Here is a 22,567-nt window from a genome sequence, read left to right as displayed (position 1 = left end):
CAGCCTACAGTGGATGAAATTACTCATAAAATTACTAAGATTACAAATACAGCATTTTATTTGACATTTCTTTTATTTGTAGGTTTGTTGATGGAAATGACATAACACAGGTATTAACCATAGAATATCTATTTTGAAGACAATAAAACCTTAAAACATTCAAGTACATATTTTCTGATGTATTTTGCAATAGAGTCCTCATCCCTAACCCAACTACAGCCCTCATTCAAGAGAACTGAGGCTGTGTGTGCGAGGGGGATATTTGAACAGTTACCAACCATGGGTAGCTCTGACACCCAGCCTATTGGTTGGCTAGGATGGATGTTAGTTGGCCGATGGTGTTTCCTTTGTGCGAGGTGAAACAAATGCAGGTTGCAGTCGCAAGAAAGTCCTGGTCTGGGCCGAGCTGTGCTGACCGAGCATGAGTGTCAAACAGTCATCTGTTGTACGCATGCACGAGTGTGTGTAAACAAGCCAATCATCTCTGAGCCTGTAATCATGTGCTGGAGCTCTGAGGAGACAAGGTGTGGTGCTGTGGCCTAGGCTGGAGTTGAGGCTGGGGCCAGAGGCAGGACTGAGGTCAGAGCTATGACTGGGACTCATGGCAGGACCAGGCCAGGTTTAAGGTTGGGGTCCTACTAGGTGCGGGAGCAGTGGTCAGGGCCAGGGTTGAGGCTGTTCCTATGGTGGGTGCTGAGGCTAGACTTGGGTTTCTATGGAAGGTGTGATCCAGTCCCCCTGAGCCAGGACCAGCCAGCTGAGTGCCATGCTGTAGTCCCAGCCAAACCCAACAGCTAGGGCTCTCTGACACCCAGGCAGAGGAAAAACATTGGGGAGGGCTGGTTGTCAGACTGAATGACGGCTCCAGTGTTTATGTATGCTCTCCAGGACTGGACATGCCAACTATCTTACTCTGCATACTCTGTCACCGTTTCCGCTCGCGTCTTGTCCTGATGGCCCACAGAGTCCACACTGTGTGACGCTGTTGTTTCTTATTTTCATAAAGTTGTGCTGCAGAATCTCTGAATTTTCTGTCCTCTGTGGACACCTGAAAACTCATTGCACCAAGTTTATTTAACCTCCATGCCTCCCATCAACGCATGCACAAACACACACACACACACACACACGCACAGCAACACTTCCCACCTCGATAATTATCTTCATTGTGCTGCATTCCAAAGGTCCTTGTGTGTGTATTTTGAGTAAATGAATACAAAGGTGCGATCATCCTTCCTCTATGTCCACAAAAGTGTACACATGTATGGTACCTATTGGACTATCTCACTCTTACTTGATCTCCTCTCTCTCTCTCTCTCTCTCTCTCTCTCTCTCTCTCTCTCTCTCTCTCTCTCTCTCTCTCTCTCTTTCCTTCTCTCTTTTACTTGCTCTCCTTCTCACTCTCTTTCTGCTGTAGGGTCAGGGAAGAGGGGGCTGGTGGGAGAGGAGACAGTGGCTGTGGGTTCAGAGGGGGTTGGTGGGGTGGGGAGGTGATTGGACACAGTCGCATGTGAAAGGCCAGAGAGCGGGGAGTCCACGGGGAGCAGGGTCCACACACAAAAGGCCAGGGAGGGGGCCCGGGGGTGGGGTAGGGGCCCGCGGGAGAGGCCACGCTGGGAACTGAAGCTGACAACACAGACACTTCTCATCCACTGAGGGGACTGCTGTCTCTGGACCCCTACGGCCTACTCACTTGTCTGCACAGACCTGCCAAGTCAACACTGTGAGCCCCAGCCCTAGCCCTAGCCCCTGCCCCAGCCCCTGCCCCTGCCCCAGTCCCAGCCCCAGAATGCTGCTAACCACGCCCCAGAGCAGCAGAGACGTCAAGCACACAAAGCACCAGCCTGACCTCTGCTCTACATCACACTGCTATGATTTTCAAATCGCTCAACAGAAGAAGAAAAAAAAGGTGGGCTTCATCAAACAGCAACCAAGAGATAAGAGGACATTTCACCTCTTTTTCAAATAATGAAAACTAAAAAGGAAGAAGAAAATCAACTTGCTTCAATAACTATTTAACTGAAAAAAAGTGGGTCACTCACTCTACAGACCAGACAGTGGTTGGTGGAAGTTGTTCCAGTTCCATGTGTGCTGAGCTCTAGATGGCCACACAGGAAATGTGTTGGTGAGAACTGAAGCTCCAGACCTCTTGTTCTGTTGACTGTTTGCAGTGGGCACATCCAGCTTGCTTGTCCTTTGCTCTGAGGATAATAAGCCTCTGACCACTGTCAACACACTGTTTACGATCTGCAAAGCAGGCCTCCGCTCCGTAGAGTCTGTCTGCAGGGGGCGGAGCGTCGTCCGATTCCCGATGCTATTAAAAGGCACTTTGAGATAACAGGAGTGCCATCCATGGGTCAGGGCACCAAGGGTCGGGGGTCGGGTACGTGGCTGGTGAATCAAACTGAGAACAAATGACAAATGTGGATAATAGGTGGTTATGCATGGATATGTACAGGGCAATGATGATTACCGAATTCCTAAAGGACATGGTGTACGTTATCCAGTATGACCAAAAGCAATGTTGTGTGTGGATCAAGGACTGTTGAAAGATAATAGAGAACCAGAATCCAGTAAAACACAACCCAGACTTAACAGAGCTCCCAATGGAGGATCTTACTGTCTGTCTCTGTCTCCACACTGACAGGTGCGTCGGTGTGCGTGTACGCTACTGCTGTGAGCAGATAAAGAGAGTCCGAGTGTGTGCGCGCATGTTGTGTGGGAGAGAAAGAAGGGAAGACAGAGATTCAAAAGTCCCCCCCCCCCCCACACAAGCACACACACAGACACACACTACCACCACCCCATCTGTTTTGTGCATCACTGTAGGGCGATCACATTATCCATCGCGGGCTCTCTGGGAATTTCATCAGTGTGTTACATCTCACTTATTCACACATCTCCCTGGGCTCGAGGCTGCTGGGGGATCCTGACTACCCCTCTGCGCTCTGCGCTGACCCCTCTATCCTCTGGAGGACTCAAACAACTCAAAGCTTTATTTACCCCCCGCCCCCACCCACTGGCATCACCGCAAAAATCCCTCTTCACTTTCATCAGACAAAAACTCCCAACACCCCCATTGTCTTCCATTTCTAGGGGTTTTGCCTCAAGTGTGTCTCTCCATACATCCATTACCTGGACAACCGGAGTGTTGCTTTTGCCGTCTGGGCTCTGGCCTAAACAAAGCTGGGAGGAATGGAGTGGCAAACAAACATCCAAGTGGGGGGATGTGGCCCCCTCCCAGTCCAGTCAGATGCTAAAGAGATCCCTCCTGTCGTCAGAGCCCGAGCAGTTAAGTATCACCCGATCAACGTTAGCGTAGTGGGGCCATGATAAAGCATTTCAGGAAGGGTCTGGGGACTGGGAGCAGGAAGAGGCTGAGAGGTGGGGATATCAGTTCTGCTGAACTCTGATGTTTCCTCTGGTCCCAGACTCTCCCAGTGACCTTCTGATTTACGAGCCAGAGATCAGAATGCAGCTGCCTGCAGGAAGACACACAAATGCATGTGTACACACAAACACACACACACACGCGCACGCACACACTCACATATCCCTGCTGAAGCACTCTTGCTACCATTTCTTTCAAATAAAATTGGTGCATTCAAGCCAGCACCAATCTACGTGTGCTAGGACTTTTTCCTCTGAAGCCATGCATGTAAAACAAATCTTGTTTAGTCTCCTTGTTCTTTATTATCCTATAGCTGTGAATCAATTAAGATTATGTGTGTAAACGTGATGTCGTTCTGGCTCACTGGCTTTCTCAGCCCCCCCCCCCTCCTGAATGCTATGAAGTGATGTAGAAAATGAGCTTGGATGAAAAGCACCTCGGTCCTGGAGCCTTAAGGGCTTCTCATCCCTTCGCCGTGTCAGAGCGTCTCCATGGAGACAGGAAGTGAGAAGCAAGCTTCCAAGATGGCCACTGGCTGGTGAATGCCTACATTCCTCCACTGCGGGGTGTCCACTGGAGGCTGGTTGGGAGGGAGGATGGGGGGGTGAGGGAGGGGGGGGGGAGGCAGGGAGGGGGGGGGGGGGTGGGTGGATGGGGAGGGAGGGTGGGGAGGGTCGCGCTAATGTTTACCCCGAAAAGGAACTATATAAATAGTAACTGCCGCTGTTTTAAGGACTTCCTGTCACTAGCTATGCCATAAAACGGTAGTAAAACAAACAATCGCTTTCCCATTGGGGCGGCCTGACACATCAAGAATTGAAGTCTACCCAGAGTTCAGCTAGGGAGTCCAGACCGAAACCCAGTGAAGGCAGTTCCAGGTCACCACAGTCTCTCACTGCCTCTAACCTGCTCTGTCACCAAACAGAGCCTTGGTACACACTCAGCAATTTACCAAGTGAACATTCCCACACAAGTATATAGTATACAGACTGAGCCATATGACACACCTTCTCTACTGACTTTACAAACTTCAAAAAATACATTCTCTCAGGTGTCTTATTCTGGGTTTTAGTGAATGATAGCTCTGTGATTGAAATTGATGCTTGGTTTGTTCCCATGACACTGCAGGGCTTTGATTCCATGTGATGGTTCCAGTGGCATGGCCCAGTGAATAGGGGCTGAAACACAGAGACCCAGTGCCTCAGGGAATGCACCAGAGGGTGTTCTCAGCACTCTGGTATGTATCAGGAAGCTTTTTAAGAGAGGGGAAAGAGACAAGGACAGAGAAACGACCCCACATACCCGAAACACACACACTAAGGTGCACACACTCAACCACATTTGCGCCCACACACAAACACACAAACACACACACACACACACACACAGACATTTACAAAACTACACACACATTCAAACAATAATACTACCACCTGGCAGCAGAACGAGGCCCACCATCCATCATGGCGTCCCCCTTTAGGACAAGGCCGTGAAACTGTCAACATGCATTCTGAGCGCAGCTTTTTGTCCACTGCGTTTGTCAAGCCAACAAAATAGCGTGCTGCAAACGGATCTGGGTTGCTTGAATGGTTAAACATAACTCTACGTGGCCTTTGGTGTAACACTGAGGTCAAGGTCTACGACTGGCCGTGTCTGCTTGTTTTATATAATCTTTTAATGACAAAATACAACCTTAACCGACTTAACTGTTTGGATGGGCAGGATGATTCACAGGCGACAGCTAAGCTCTTGGCATCATGGATTTCACTTTCAGCAAACTTTAGGTGTGTTTGATTTGCCTATCAGGAGAGGTTGGACAACCAGGCCCCCTCGCAGGCAGAAAGGGAGCGGCCAAAGATGGGGTGACAGGATGTGAGGGTGCGATAGGGAATCCAGCGCCCCTATCCCTCGCCTGTCTCCATCATCACACTGCAGACACCACCCTCATCTTCCAGAAGTATCCTTTCTGTTTGGGCGGCGAGCTGGCCTCATACACCACCATGAGAGATAGCATCTATCTCTCTCCCTTCCGCTGCTCTGACACTGAGTCTTGCTGCCCCCAGCGTGCCCCAGGCATACACACACACACGCTCACACACACCCACACACGTATAAACACACACACACAAGTGCGCACATCTATAGACACACACACACACGTATACTCACACACGTGCACACAAACATTCACAGGCATGCATGCACATGTACACACACACACACACACACACACACACACACACTGGGCCTGTCAGACAACAGGCAGCTCAACACACTCTCACTAGGCTGGAGGATATCACCAGATAATCGCCGTGGAGCCGGAGGAATATGCACCCAGGGTAAATAGAAATGTGAGTGTGTGCCAATGTGTGTGCGTTTCTGGGTGTGGGTTTATGTCAGGCTGCTTGTGCATGTTTGCCAGAACGCATTTGTGTGTCTGTTAGTGTGTGTCTGTTTGTGTGTGTCTGTTATTGTGTGTCTGTTATTGTGTGTCTGTTAGTGTGTGTTATTTTAGTTTTTAGCAACACGTGGACATGTTTTGTCTCACTTAACCACAAAGCGGTGATGTTCAGTATCTAATCAAGAGATAAGACGTGAGGCCTTGTGAGTGCGAGCAGACACACACCAAAGCCCTGAGGACTGACTCGCCCCCCGGAACAGGATGAGCTGCAGAAATCTCAGGCAGATGTGAAATGGAGACCCAGACACTGATGTCTTCATAATAAACCTTTCCCTCCCTCCCTCCCTCCCTCCCTCCCTCCCTCCCTCCCTCCCTCCCTCCCTCCCTCCCTCCCTCCCTCCCTCCCTCCCTCCCTCCCTCCCTCCCTCCCTCCCTCCCTCCCTCCCTCCCTCCGTCCCTCCCTCCCTCCCTCTCTCTCTCTCTCTCTCTCTCTCTCTCTCTCTCTCTCTCTCTATCTCTCTCCCTCTCTACCTCTGTCCCTCTCCCTCTCTCTCTATCTATCTCCACTAGCCCTGTTTCCGCCACCTTTCTCCTTCTCCTCCATGCCAGAGAAACCAGGCGCTTGGAGCCGTGAACAATCAGAGTCCTGCCGGCCTCTGCTCCCCCTCACAGGCCCATTCTATGCGCCTGTTCCGGAGGCATAAATTGCAGCTCCCTAGGGGTGGCCCCAGAGACAGTGAGAGTGAGAGCCAGATAGAGCAGTCTGAAAAGGCTCCTGTTTCAAATTAGGTCTGCTGGACAAAAGTCACCCAGACCCCCCAACCCATGAGAGCTCCCTCCGCCCAGCCGAACCGGGCCTTTCTGTCCACACCTACGGCCTCTCATACCACTGCCGATGAGGCTCAGTGGCACAGACAGAAGCTGAGAGTATGGGTCTGGAGCCTGGAGGTGTTGCAATGCCTGTGGTCTCCCTATCAGCGCCCTGTGGGGTTGTTAACAGGCCTGTTAAAGACAAATAAAAAAAGCTCCCTCTAAAGAGACATTGGTTTCACGGCCTAGTGCTCCCATCGCCGCGTGCACACGAGTACAGCACGCTCTCTCTCTTGCTCGACTTCGTTCTTTTTTTTTCCTACCTTTCTGCTTTTCCCGTCTTTACTTGTCTGTGTTGTGATTGGCCAAGGTCCGCACAGAGCTGAGGGTAATTGTGACATAGTGTTGCTCCTGGGACGGAGGAGAAATATCCGACTCATGTTCTTCATTTGGTTCCAGTGTGGACACAAAGAGATGAGCCGGAACGCGACCTCAGGACCAAAGCTCTTTTGATAATGAAGCGCCGGAGTGGAACGACTGTGTAAATTATAACGTGGGACGCATACGACATGAGAAATGAGAGCGAGTGTGCGAGCTCTCTGTTTTGAGGGTCACAAGTGAATGGAAATTGAGCACCCGGGACAAATGGGTTGAAAGAGAGATGGGTCTGGTGAGATCGACCATCTCTCCGGGCCCTGGCATGAAGGATGGATTGATGGCACAACAGGGAGTGCTTCCACAGCTCAGGTTCTTCACAGTGTTGCTGGCTGTACAGGCGGTGTTTTTAGCCTGGCTTGAGGAGGGTATCAGTGGGGGCTAAGTGAACGACCAGTTGGCCTTCTCATGGCTTTGGTCCAGGTATGCGGTCATGCTGGCAGGCCAAAGCTCTGAGCTGAGCATTCTGATCGTGACTGTTCCTGCCCTAGGTGCTCATGGGTAGTGTGAGTGTATGTTGGCCCCCAAGGCTCCGAGTTGCAGGGTCAGGGCAAACGATGAGCCTGTCTCACCCCCGACCCTGACCCCTCCTTGGACAAATCCATTTCCATCGCTCCTAGCTTGGTCCAAACACCGTGACTGTCAAAACAGGCCTGCTCCAACCCTGGGAAGAAGCGCCACATAGCATTCACCAGCCATGAACTCATCACTGCAGCTCTTAAAACAAGCCAGGGTGTTGTTACCTGAGAGGCCAAGTCAGGTCTTTTGTTCCAGGTCAGACCCGAACCAATGTGGAAATACCTTCAAGAGAGCCCATGTAGCATGTACTATGTCTGTGCTGTGGACAAGCTCATAGCCTACCTGTTTGACCAGATGTTTAAAAAAATGATTTGTGGACCTCAAAACAATTTCCCTCATGACAGCAGATTCACGTTTTCTCTCAAAGGGACCCTCACATCATGTAAAGGATATCTTTCTCTGAGTGGGCAGTTTGGATTTGTGGAATTCCCTGGGACCGCGCTTTAGTGGGCTAATCTCTTCTCTTTTAATCTGGCTCACAGATATTAATACCAGCCTCTCTGGTCCCAGTCCCTCCACCTCTGACCCCCTCTGTAATCCTCCTGTCCCATCAGCTCATTAGGCCCAGGGAGATCACACCTCAGGCCATGTTGAGCCCAGCTGTGCCCCCCTCCCCTCAAGCCCCCCCCCCTTCCCCCGCAGCCCGGCCCAAACCCGGCCCGGCCCCGGGTGTCAGGAAAGACTGGCGGCTTCACAGGCGTACTCCCCGGCCCGGCCTCTGATCTCAGCCACAGATACCATAAATCACAGGGCCAAGGTGACGGGCGGCCGGTAAAGCTCATTAAAACAGACGGTAATAAATGGGGAGAGAGTGAAAGGCGGGTCTAACCTGCCTGTTCCGCACTGTGCGGGGCTCTTAATGAGTGGTGCCTGACTGTTGGGGTTTACTGACCAGGGGGGACAGGGGAAGGGCTGGGGAGGGGGGGTCACTGAGGGTTAACACCCTAGCGAGTTGTGCTTAAACATTTCCCACTGCATGTCCGCTATCCCTCAAGAAGTTTTCTGGAGCTTTTTGTTGTCCTGCCAGCGTCTATGAAGACTTTGGATTTGATTGAATGTGGAGAAAGTAACAGGCTAAAACGTATTCGATGAAGTGTGTTTGATGAAGTGTGTTTGGTCACAGTGCGGCGTCTCCTCACATGACCATAGCTGCTGTATATGATGGGCTGAGTCATTGGTGTTTGTTGATACACAATGTCCCAGCTGCCTGTGACATTCAGACAAGTGTCCATCGCTCCAACTCCCACCCACTCTCTCTCTGAAGCCTGACTCAGACACATTCTCCACAGCGCCCACTCCTGGGTCCTACGTCTGGCCCGGCACTCACACACACGCAATCAAACCAACACACTCATTAGATTCATCAGTGGGCTTGGCCTGCCGCAGGAAAGCTAATATTGGGATTGGTGGTCTGAGGCGTCGCTGGGCAGATTAGCGCGCAGCTCTGGGTGTGAAAGAGCTCTCTCTTCAAGACCTTATCACATCCTGGCATCGCCCCCCAGGACAAGGATAGCGCCAACTGGAGTGTATGGAACCCATTCACCAGACATGACCCACAAGAGGCCCCACCTGCCCAATGTACACTGGCAGTGCCCTAGTGCCCTAGTGTGGCCCTTGAATTATCCTCCCTCTCCTCTCCTCCACTGAAACTCCCACCAGTTTCCCCGCCCCCCCCCCCTCCTCCGTTCCTCACTTCCTTCCTTCCCATTCTCGGATCAGTTGTAGGATACCCTCACATCTAAAACCTTCTCTTTTCCCGCCCTTTCTCTTCAGATCTTACCTTTCATTTTTTTTTTATTCAAAGTTTAAGACATGAAAAGTATTTTTGGCATTTCATATTGATTGCGTTCATTCAGTTGGACCTAAGCAAGGCTGTAGTGGTGTTGTCTTGTTCAGGTGCACGGTTGTCTCTCGTCTCAGCCTCTACTTTGCTTACCTGTCAAAATAATAGTTTTTTTAAAATTGGTAAATGCAGCTCGAAAAACACTTTTCCATCTTGAAAATGAAATTGAAGGAGAGGAAGGGAGGGGAAGGAGGGAGGGAAGTAAAAGAGAAGTGCAGGCCTGGCTGGATTAGGAGGGGGGCCTGTTTTTCCTCTCCATGTCCATGCGCTCCTGCCCCTGGATAGATAGATAGTGACGGCCTGCCAGTTGGTTTTCATTAGGTGCTGTACACTTCAGACCCACACAATACTTCTTCTTCTGCCCCCTCCCTCAAAACAAGCCGCCCCCCCCACCCTTACCCCCTCACAACTGAATACACTTTCCCCTTTGAGGGAAAGGTACAAAATTGTTCCTGAAAGTGAAAAAAAAAAAATGCCAGAGGGGAGCTTTTTTTCTTCTTCTTCTTCAATGTATTTTTTTAATATCCTCTTCAGACTTGAAGTCTCCCCTTGCCTTTTTTCTTCTAAGTAAACACGGCAGTCTACCCTGTGGGGGCTACGCTGGAATTTTGTTTCAATATCAGATCTGTACCTTAGCTTTCTCTGTGATGCATGCCTATGTGTGTTCAAATGGATCTCAGGGCTGAGGAGGGGAGGCAGGGAGGGAGGCGAGGGGCAGTCTGGGATATGAGAACAGGCTGGGACTGTGCGTTGTTTGTTGCCCTGTGCGCATACCGACACAAAATTGAACACCAATAAAATAAGGCCCAGATGTGTATTACTGGCTTAGACTTCAATTGTCCGCGACCTGGGAGGAGCCCCCTGGTCACATGATATCAAAAGGTGCATGGCGTCTCTCTTTCTTCGAAGGCTGTTATCTCCTGTTGCCTGCTGGGCTGCGTGCCTGGGTGCCAGCATAGAGCACCGGTAAACACTACCAGATCGTCTTCCCTCACGGGCCAACCCGCCCGCCTGCCCGCCCTCTCCTCAGCCCTCGCAGTCACGACACACCATACCTACGGGAAAACGCTGCTTCAAAGAGTCGACCCGCAAAGGCGGGAGCGCCGCTCCGATTCAGAACAGATAAGACCAGTCACTTCTGTTCTCTGGAGTCAATGACCTCCGACCCCGGGTTTTAGCGCTGACAATTCTGACAGTGTTCATTATTTCAATCAGAAATGCCCTCTTGTGAGTGAACGGCTGACCCCCAACTTTACCTCACTTTTCTGCTGCTTGGTCATAACACCACCCACCCCCTTTTTTTCCCCCTCAGCCATGTGGCAGAAGAAATCTGAACCATTGTGCCACTGAGAACCAGAAACACTTGCACATTCGGATTCAACTAGCGAGAGTAGCAAAGCAGCAATGCAGAAAAATAACACTGGCGGCCAAAACCCCTGAATCATACCAAGCCTCTAATGCCATCTGTAAGCAACAGCCCACCTGGCCTCAGGGACACAGCACAGCCAGAGCTCATTAGGGGCGTAGCGTCAAGCTGCCTTCCATCTTTGGTGGCTTTGGTCCAGGCCCAGGCAGAAAAGGTTGGCTGCCTGGGGTCCTTTTTTTATGAATACAACATTTGCCATTACGCTCGCTTTTACATCTGTTTTGTTTCTGAACAAGAAAACAACACAATGCTGTAAATTGACCCATAAATCTTACAGGGGTGCTCATTTACCAAGTCCCCTTCGGCTATCCAAATGTTTTGCATAGTGTGTGTGTGTGTGTGCCAGGGTGTGTATGGCAGGTTGGGTGTGTGCCTGTATGTGTGTTGCTGTGCTGTGTGTGGTAGGTTGTGTGCGCGTGTGCATGTGTTTGTCAGAGCAATGCGGCTGTGTGTGCGGCAGAGTGCGTGCGGCAGGTTGCGTGTGTTTGCGCGCAAATGCCAACGCATATATTCATGACACGGAAGCGTGTGCATGCGTATGTGTGTGAACGTATCCATGTGTCTACAGAGCGCCACGACTTGAACTGGGAGAGGATGATGTTTGGAGTGGCTTGAGACTGCAGAGTGTACGCAGCATGGGAACTGGTGTAACCACAGGCTCCAGCAGATTAGCTCAGATAACCTATCCCCCCCACCCCCCCCACCCCTGCCAGTGAAGACCAGAATGGGACCCAGACCCAGGAGCAAGCCTGCGTCCTCTGATGCAAACCAGAGCCCCTTCCCCAAACTGCAGGAGGTAGTGCTCCTCTTAGCACAAACGCTTCAGCATGTTTGTCTTAGCAGCAGTGCTTAGCCACTGCGGGAAAGTTGTCGTCTTATCATTAACCCCCCCCACCCCCGCCCCCCCCACCCCCCCACCAACCCGCCTCCACTTTCTCTGGGAGAACTCAAATGAGATAGGGAAAAACAGGGGTGTTCTCTGAGACATGAATCAGGATCGGCCCTACTGACAACCAGACACACTCATCATACTAATCACCTCCCTCAAAAGGAGTGGAAGGGCCACGTAAAGTTCATCTGATCGTCACGTTGAACCTTGTTCAATGAGCTGTCTCAATGAGCGAAGAGATGGGACTGTGTTGGGTTGAATAGCAGAATAATCATTCCGTTTCGATTCATTCATAGATTTCATGTTGTGAAGAAGAGACAACATGTAACAATTTGAGCACCAAACTGACATGGTGGAGGGTATGCTTTTATTTGAACCCTGATACTGTATATTTTGAAGGATGCTGTGCCTGTATTTGATTCTCAAGTTGAGTATGCCTGGGTTGGATTCTTTGCCTTCACAGTATGTGAGTATCTAGTGTTCTGTAGAGTGATCCACAATGTTGTTATGGTTGAGTGAAACTGTGTGTGCCCTTTCAAGTGGCGAGAGCAGGTGATCATCTGTACTTGCATGTTTGTGTACACGTGTGTCTGTTTCAATGTGGTGTATCCAAGATTGCTCCCCTCTGGGCTGTGCTGGCCCGTCCTGTGTGTGTGTGTGTGTGTGTGTGTGTAGAGTTGCATGGTGTGCTGTGCAGGCCTGCTCCAGTGTGTGTGCTGTCCAGGGCTGCCCTGCAGTGTGAGAGTGGGGTGAGGACCTGGAGTCACTCGAACCCCCCGCTGCAGCTCCAACATCTGCTCGGCCGGCGTAACCAATCAGAGTGGAGAGCTCAGAGCCATGACAAATCAGCCTGCTCGGTGATCCTTTCATGGAATCCTTGGGAGGGGCTGGAACAAAGGCGGGCCACCTCCCCCCTATCCTCACTCTCCGTCCTCTCCACACACCCTTCCGGCTTTGATATCTTAGACCCCTGCATGGGGATCACCCCCCCACCCCCGACCTGCCTTACCCCCCCCCACACACACATACATACATACATTCATACCCCCCCACCACCTTTCCCATCCATAAACATAATCCTGTGGATCATGACAGAAAAATGATGGTCTTAGTGTCTCGATCCAGGATGACTCTGATCTTTGGGAGGTTCTGAAAGGTTCTTTGTGTCTCGCCTTCTCCATACCTTCCCCCATACCTGCCCTTCACCATCATCATCGACCTATCTCTCATCTCTAGGGTGCTCAACGCAGATCTACTCAGGATCTGTCTTCATCGAAGGCCCCATGGCCACTGACAGACACGTCCACAACTAACCTGGGTCTGGAAGCCACATGGAAATCTGCTCATCGGAAGAATTGCGGATATGACAGCGCTGCAGATTCATGACTATGATATAATATAAAAGCCGGGTTCACAAGACAGTCCACACATGGCTCATCTAAGGTTAGGACGTCAAAATGTCCTGAACTTGTTCAGAATCACCACTAAACTGCTGTGTAGGGTCATCACAGGACTCCACAGTGGGTGTGCTGAGACACGGGACGCTGGTACCATCCCACTCTGGCAGAACAGCCACGGACGGCTCCGCCTTGGAGAGCCAGCCAATCATACAGCTCGAGGTGAACATCTGACGAATGGGCAAAGGCGAGCGAAGGAGCGACTGGGTTCATCGAAGGAAGCACTCACAGGTCACTGTGGCGGGTGTTAATAGAGACAAGGACAAGAGGAGGTGGAGGAGGAGGGTGTGTTGGGCGGAGGTTGCATCAGAGGTTTCACTCACACTCACTATGCGGCATCAGGTCCAGTGACACGATGCACACCGGTGCAGGGATGACAAACGCCTTCCAGACCAGGGGCCGTGACTGGATCCGATTACGCGCCAATGAAATATGTCAGCGCACACTCTTCTACATTTAGAAACATTTGCTAAATGAGTGAATGTGAAGTAATTTACTTTAACATGTATTCATTTAGCAGATACTTTTATCCAAAACGACTTCAAAGAGAGAGCTTTACAAAACTGCATAGGTCACTGACCATGACAATGAGATAGCCCCAAATATTGTGGGTAGCCAAAACATGAAGCATGCATTGTGAAAAACCAAATAAATGCCAAACGGAAGAACCATGAGAGCACGTAGTTAAACAAGTTACAATTAAACAACATGAACCACAAAAGTGAAAGAGTGTATCTGTAGAAAAGCAAACAACAATAATATATTTCACAGCGAGTACAATAATTTTATATCAGTTACAACTAACCAACAAGAGCAACAAGTCTCTCAATAAGAGTCATTGTGATCCTGGAGGAAACTAGCAATAGGTCCAGCAAATCATTCCTAAGTGTACTCCCGGAACAAGTGCGTCTTACGCCTTTTCTTGAAGGTGGGGAGACAGTCTGTGTCCCTGATGGAGGTGGGGAGTTGATTCCACCATTGGGGGGCCAGACAGGAGAAGAGCTGGTGTTGGGACCGGGCACTCTTGAGCGGTGGGACCACCAGACAGTTGTCAGAAGAAGACCGTAGGTGAAGACTGCAGGTGAAGGCAATTCTCGCAATTTATGTTTTTTGCTTTTTAGAAATGAATGAGTTCAAACCTTCGGATCCCCCCTCCTCCCCCTCCCTCTCCCAACTCCACAGCTGACACAGGAGATCCATCCCAATGTAGGATGCCACCATCTTGCCCTTCTCCTCTTTCCCTTTCCTCTTCAACCCTTCCTCTCTATCTCTTCCCCTCCGGCACTCCACTCCTCTGCACCTCCTCTTCTCCCCCCTCTGACACCCTTCCGCCCCTTCTGCCAAAGAAGGAGCACCGTTACCTCCATGCCAGTTTTAGTGGGTGAGGTAATGCCTGCTGTAGAGCAATCTGGCATGTCCAAGAGAGCCAGAGGAGGATGAGGATGGAGGGAGGGAGGGTGGACGTTGATTAGATCTCTGTGATTAGGCTGTCATCAGAGGAGGAAGCGGTCTGTGGCTCTCCTTACAGAGCAGATGCTGACCCCCCCTCCACACACACACACACACACACACACACACACGCACACACACATAGGGTCTGGCATCACCTTGGGTTCTCCGGGCCTGCTGCGGGCCTGGCAGCACCAGCTGCCCTCCGCTAACAGGTGCCTAATGGGTGTCAAAGCTGGGCCGGCCGGTTCATCGTTAGCGCTGGGGTTGGCGCGTTCCTCAGTCCTCTCCCTTTCATCCCCCTGCCTCTGTCACTTCTCATTTATCTAATTGGTGTTACTGGTGAAGAGGCACTGACCCTCCACCCCCCAGGCCCCAGTCCTGACGCCAGCCCCCTCGACGCCAGCCCCCCCCCCCCCCCCCCCTTGATACCCAGCACAGGGCCCCCTCGCTCAGGCTTTAGACCACGTGGCTCAGGACCCACACACGCAAGTCCGGGCCTTTTGAGCACCTATGCTCGCTGAACTCCTGTTAACCCTGCTGGGGATGATCCAGCAGGGCCAATCGTCATTGGTGAATCAGGACAGGTTGGATGGCTAGATTGTTGGAAAGTTGGATGGCTGGACGGCTTGGACGCCTGGATGGTTGGATGACTGGATGGTTGGAAGGATGGATGCCCGCATGGTTGGTTGACTGGATTGCAGGATACATGTTTGGTTGGACGGTTGGATTGCTCAGTGCTCAGGTGTGCAGGTGCTGAGATCGGGGGATATCTGGATATCTGGGAGGCTGGACGGCCGTGTGTCTGGAGGGCTGGAGAGACAGACGGAGTGGTCTGGAGGGAGAGCTCTGGAGTGCAAAAACCTGTAGACAAGCTGCCCTAGCACTGAATTTAGAGTTCATGATGCCAACTGGTGTGTATGAGAGAGAGAGAGAGAGAGAGAGAGAGAGAGAGAGAGAGAGAGAGAGTTGACATGAGGAACAGGAAGTGAGCACTGTTTTATTGCTCCGTGGTAAAGAGGGAGGGAGTTTCGAAATGGAGAAAGCAGAGAGGATGAGAAGTGTGTATGTGTGTGTGTGTTTGGGGGTGGGGTGGGGGGGCTGAGCGTCTGAGAAACGAAAACTGGCTCACTGAAAGAACTTCAGTCAGGAAGGCACAGTGGCTGCTGGGTAATTTATAGCACAGAAAGGCTTGTAGGGTGAAAAACATTATTTTAGCGGCCCCCACATCCTAATAGAAGCCAGATGTGCTGGGATTAACAAAGACCATCCCCTCTCTCTCTACCTCACTCTCTCTTTCTCTCCCTCAGTCTCTCTCTCCAATTGGTCTCTCTCCATCCTTTTCTTTCTCAATATGTCCGTCTCTCTCTCTCTCTCTCTCTCTCTCTCTCTCTCTCTCTCTCTCTCTCTCTCTCTCTCTCTCTCTCTCTCTCTCTCTCTCTCTCTCTCTCTCTCTCTCTCTATCTCTCTCTCTCTCTCTCTCTCTCTCGTCCACCCAAAATTTCTATCATTCCCCTTCTTTCCTCTCCTACTTCTGCATATTTTTCCTTGAGAGTGTGATGTGCAGTGGGAATACTGGAGCAGTCAACACGTCGGTTTTGAGGTGAGGGTGGGAAATGCTTCATCCAGCTCTTCTAAATATATTCTCTGTGCCTGCCGCATGTGCAGACGGAAGTTCCGTGGTCACTGATGTCACCGTACCCCGAGGCTGGACAAGCGTTACCAGGGTGCCGGTCACACACACACACACACACACACACATGTACACAGCAACAAAACAATCTGGCGCCACTTTATACTCACAGGACCTGATGGGCAGAATTCCCAGTGAGATCACCAGAGAGTGGTATGATTAAACACCCAGTATACTTTTATGTTGTACCAGCAGCTTCAAAGGCTCCTCTAACCCTGGAGGATCATAGCACAATCATCCAGGCTGGTACCTTCTCCCAGCCACGTTTGGCGTTAGCATCGACAATTTGTTGGAAGCGAGTGACCATTCAGAGAGCGAGGAATCCAACTCGCCCTGCATGACCGCAAGACAGTTACTTGAGAAAGGAGGACAGATGTTTCAAGTCTGGTGAAGCACATTAATCACTAAAATGTGCTCACCGAGAGCTGCCAATGAATAGCCTTGGGTTCGGTCCAAAAGAATGATATCAGTTCCAAAGTCAACACATTATGTAAATTGGATCAGATGATTTGATGCCATTGCCTCAACACTTACATCATTACCTGCATATAAAACCGATGTGTTGCAATTCCGTTTAAGACTGCAGAACGATTGTAGCATGAGTGGAACAGACATGTGACATATTCATCTTTTGGACAAGGTTGCCCGTCTGGTAAAGGTTGCTGCCAGCTAGTTGGAGCTAACACTTGTTGGCTGTGTGTTTTTATGTTGATGTTTGACGGCCTAACACGGTGTATGGGTGTGAGTGTGTGTGTGTGTGTGAGTGAGTGAAAGACTGTCTGTCGGCCCAATGTGTGTGTGTGTGTGTGTGTGTGTGTGTGAAAAAGCAGCAGGGGTTGGAGCAGAGAGTGACACAGTGTCTGTGCCTGGGTTGAGGCGGGGGGAGAGGGGGGGGGGTAACTCGAACCCTCTGATCTCGTCTCCGAGTCTCCTGCCTCCCAGCTGTCACTATGCCTCTGGCATCCTCATCGGCCTCTCACCCCCTCCCTCAACCCCCCCTCTTGTTCCCTTTGAAGACTGCTACCCAGGAAATTGAAGGCTGTCTTCAAACAAAAGACAGAGAGAGAGAGAGAGTAGGCGAGAGGAAGAGATGCAACTGGAGAGAGGACTATATAAACCAAACCAGCAGATAGGTTGATGGGGAGGTGGAGGATGGAGGGATGAGGGGCACTTCATTTTCTCCCCTCCAAGAGGAACAGGCCCACAGGCCCTCATCTCTTGTCTTCCATCTCTCTCTCTCTCTCTCTCTCTCTCTCTCTCTCTCTCTCTCTCTCTCTGTTTTACTCCTTATCTGTTCGTGTCAGTGGCTTATCCAAACATTCCCTTTTACATTTGTTTGGTGCTGACATCATGGTGTGTTTTGGCCACGAACAGACATCCAAGTCATTTAAATGAAGCTCACGTTCCTCTGTAAATCCAAACCATACGATGAAATAAGAGGCAGCTCATAGAGACCGTGAGACTGACAGAGCCCCTGTGTGTCTGTGTGTGTGTCTGTGTCTGTGGGTGTGCGTGTGTGTGTCTGTGTGTGTGTCTGTGTGTCTGTGTGTAGTGCTGTCCTGTCTGTGTGTTCCTGTTTGTAATGGTGTCCCAGCAGGAAATCCCCCCTCCTCTCCTCTGCCTCATACACAGGCACACAAATTCATAGATATGCAGAAAGGCACACACACACACACACACCTCTACAGTTACACTCCAGCGCCAACTGGACTGAGACATCTGCAGGAGTAAACCATTACATGGATGAATATGAGTGAGGGGGAAAATATGAAACCGTGTCATTAAGGAGCAAACATTGCCTGGAGGTGTGTGTGGGTGTGTGTGGGGAGGAGGGGGGGTTAACTCGGCCAAGTTGACTGTTAACAGTCATACAATGCAACGACGCCGCCCGATTTTACAGAGGCAAAGAGGTTTGACGGCGTCTCTGAATTTCAACTTAGTTCTGTCTCACTTCCACAGGGTCTATTGTCGTCACTGTAAAGGCAGTGTGCCCTCCAGGCTCACTACGGAGACACTGCCTTCTCTTCTGAGGCTCGCGATACGAGGCACTTTGAAGTAACACGATACTGGAGCTGTGACAGTAGGCGAGTCAGCCAGTCTGCCTGTCTGCAAAGTCTGACTGTCTGTCTGACAGAGTTCATGAGTTCACAGCCTATCGCATCCCTCTCTCTCTCTCTCTCTCTCTCTCTCTCTCTCTCTCTCTCTCTCTCTCTCTCTCTCTCTCTCTCTCTCTCTCTCTCTCTCTCTCTCTCTCTCTCTCTCTCTCTCTCTCTCAATCCCCTGGTCAAGCCACTGCTGTATCCATGGCAACCGGTCCAAAGTATAGAAAGGCCGGACTGTCACAAACACCATGCTCTTTGACACAAACATACAGAAACACACACATACAGAAACACACACATACACACATACACATACACACACACACACCAGAATGGGCATTGAAGACATCCTTTCACACACAGTCTGCCTTGGAAACATGTACAAACACATTCAGACTTTCTATCAGATGAACTTGCAGTAATAATAAGAGACATAATAACACGTCTTATAGACCCAAACACAAACAGACATCAAAGCCTTCTGGACCCTCTCAGACAGTCAAACACGTCTGGTTCACAGAGGAGACCAACCAACCCAACACAGACTGGAGTATCAACTGTGAAAAGAAACAGCTCCATTTCCACTGTTCTTTTCCTCTCCCTTTCTAACGCTTTCTCTCCTCGTCTCCCCCATCTCTCTTTCTTTCTCGGTTATCATTTCTTGTTTCTGACTTTCGTTCTTTCTGACGGTCTTTCTTTCTTTCTTTCTCTCTCTCTCTTTCTTTCACTTTCTCTCTTTTCCTCTCCAGCAGCCTCTCCCCCTTGCTGTCCTTCTCGGCCCTGTAATCAGCAGTGCTGAGGCCTGGGCCCTGGCTCCCCAGGTGAGAGGGGGAGAAAGGTTGGGGGGGTCGAGACCTGTGCTCCGTGGAATCTGGGTGTCACTATGGCAATCACAATGAAGCAGGGAGCATGACAGGTAGTCCCCAGGGTCAGTAGAGACGAGCTGCGCTCCCACACTACTGGGCCACAGGCCCTCAGGGGCCTAGATGAGAGCCCAGCTCGGCTCAAAACAGGAAATGAGCCGAAAAGGGACGGACGGAAAAAACAAAACCACCCCCCCCCCAAAAAAAATGGGAACGGATAATTACATTTGAGGGAAAGAAGAAAACAAAAGACACAACGACAGGAATGTCATCAACCGAGATTCGAAATCTCATATCCCTTTTCTTTTTGGGAACACCGTGAGAGCATATAATACTGTTTCATTAACAGGAAAGGAAGGCGAGGGAATGAGCACACGGTTATGAGAGAGTTATCATGAGAACGTCTGTAGGCTATACGCGGCCCAGAAAGCAATGGGAGCGAAAAGATGCTTGGAGACTTGGCCGGCTCCGTCGCAAAACACTCCTCTTGTCTTGCCCAGTCAGCCAGCTAAGGAATGAGGGGAGACAGCGTCGAAGAGGCATGTTGTTGGAGCATGTTTGGAGAAGAAAGCACAAGCAGAGACAAGGGCCTTTGCGTTAGCTCTCCCGCCATCCCCAACAACAGCAGTGGCGGGGCAGAGGCGTGGAATGAACCTCGTTTCTCCGGCGGGGCAGAACATTCCAGTAAGCCAGCACACATGGAGGAGCCTTGCCAAGGAGAGACAGGGGGTAGAGACGGAGGGAGGGAGGGAGGGAGGGAGGGAGGGAGGGAGGGAGGGAGGGAGGGAGGGAGGGAGGGAGGGAGGGAGGGAGGGAGGGAGGGAGGGAGGGAGGGAGGGAGGGAGGGAGGGAGGGAGGGAGGGAGGGAGGGAGGGAGGAGAGGGCGCTGGGGAGGCAGGGGGGAGGAGGGGGGCGGTGTTGGGGTTGGGCAGGTGACAGTAGAACACCTGGACCCATAATTCTGAATAACAGAGTCATTCAGAATCAGATGGCGTTTTTAGGGTGCTGACTTCATCTGCACTCGACTGCACGGTCTCCTTCCTTCCAGGGCTGAGCTGGGAGAGCAGAGCGGGTTCTTAGACAAGGATCAATGTTTGTCCAAATTGTTTAGGAAAAATGTTTCTCCCGACCATCCAAAATGTAATCATTCAATTCTCCTCAGTTTGGATTACGTCATCTTGATATTGTAAACGGATAACTTTATTTTCGAAACGATCCATCAAAAACTATTGGCTTTAACTCAGTATAGACAGTGATTCCAAAAACAAAGGTTGGGGTTTAGGACATGTCATCCTGGGCTGAGAGCTAGCAATCGATCAGAGCCCACCCCAAACACAGCTGAAACTGGATCCGGTCGCTATTTCTGCACCCTGTCAGGTGACACTTGGGAGAAGAAGAGACTCAGGTGTATACAAAACAAGGAGATGGGCCAGCAGAGCTCTGAGGGGTGGGAGTGGGGGGGGGGTCACCCACAAGCCCCTAGGGGGGGTCACAGTCCTTGGCCTCTGACCCCCTCTCTGAAAGAAGGGAATGTTGGGGAAGGAGAGAGCGACATGTCTGAGCATGGACAGGCCCCAGAGGAAGAGAGAAGGCGGGGTGCGAAAGGGCGGGGGCCCTTTTACAATTAGTCCTCGAACCTATCCACATCTCTCACTTCTTTCTTTCCCTCACTCCATCCCCCCATTCCTTACATTTAGCTCTCTATCTATCCATGCAATCTAAACAAATTAATGTGTCTGCAACTTCCTTCCTCCCTCCATCTTCCCCCCACCCCACCCCACCCTACCCTCCCACCCCACAACACCCTCCCACCCCCACCCCGACCTCCAACCCCCCTCCAGGATCCTGATCGTAGTCTGCATGGCGGCCAGGCAGCCTTGGAACCACTACAGAGGTTCGTCCATCTCTGTTGTTCCTCGCTTTCTTCTTTAATCCGCAGTAAAAGGCCCCCCGATGACCCCTGACCCCGCCTACATCTCTCTAAAGGCCCATGTGCCTCCCAGATGTGGACAACCCTGACCCCTGAGGAGAGGCAGCAAGGCTCTGACTGGCCACCAGGTGGCAGCACCACCAGTTCTGGTTCGAAACACCTGAAGTAACACCTGTGAAATGATCTGTAAAACATCAGATTACCTTTCAACCGTTCATTGAGCGTGGAAACACATCAGCTATCCAATTGTGGATTTTACGGCATTCAACTCATACCTTGTGTTCAGGTTTTCCAGATGACCTATTGGGTGATGTCTCAAAGTCTGAGCTGTTGCGTGATAGATTAGGAAGAGAAACTCCCTCCAGACCAAAGTGAAGATTTCCACGAACATTTCCAGAGATAAATACTTCGCAAACATCTGATGTTTATGACGTCGAATGATAAAAAGACTGACTTTTAGCCAAGTTTGTGTCCTTATCCTGAGCAGGGAGTGACAATAAGTGACTTGTTACTTCCCCTGTCTGCCCTTCCTCATGTCTGCTTGCCTTTTCCTGCTCCAGATGTTCCTTGTCTCCACTCTTCTGACAGAGCTGGAAAGAAAGCCCCTTCCCCCCCCCTCCTCTGCCCTCTCTGAAATCTGGCTGTGTCCCAGCCAGAAGCCGCTCAAGAAAATATTCCACAGATATTGTTTGTCTTATAATGTGTTAAAATAAACCTTGTCCCACATGGGAATAGAGGACGAGTACTTAATGATAATAATCATTTTAACGGTTGCCGCACTGCGCCTGGCCGGGCTGGAGGGGGGGAGAGTTGAGGCACTCTGAGTCCTGCTCGCTGGGATCCACTTTGACCCCACAGTTGGGCCCCTCCTTTTTCAGCAGAGCAGGAAGAGAGGAACAGACCAGACCTTCTCCTGGGCCTGCTAGACGCCCTTCTCTGGGACCCAGCCCTGCATGTCTGCAGTCCTAGAGGTCTGCAGCCTGGGTCTGGGATCTGCTCTTACTCGTGTGCCTGCTTCATGTCAAGGTTACAGAGGAGAGTAGATGTGCTATGCAAATGTTTTTTTTTTTTGCTTCCACTTCCTTTGTCTCTCTCTCCCCCTCTCTCTCTCTCTCTCTCTCTCTCTCTCTCTCTCTCTCTCTCTCTCTCTCTCTCTCTCTCTCTCTCTCTCTCTCTCTCTCTCCCCTTCAACCTGTCTCCCCTCTCGTCACTCTTCATTAGGCACCAGCCACATTCTCTCTGTCCCACAGCTCTCAGTTCTAGGACACACTCTTTCCCTGTCCGATTAAGCACGCTAAC

The sequence above is a fragment of the Hypomesus nipponensis genome, chromosome 15 (genome assembly GCF_054491055.1).
Source record: "Hypomesus nipponensis isolate SF chromosome 15, ASM5449105v1, whole genome shotgun sequence".
Taxonomy (NCBI): Eukaryota; Metazoa; Chordata; class Actinopteri; order Osmeriformes; family Osmeridae; genus Hypomesus; species Hypomesus nipponensis.
This window is presented reverse-complemented; position numbering follows the sequence as displayed.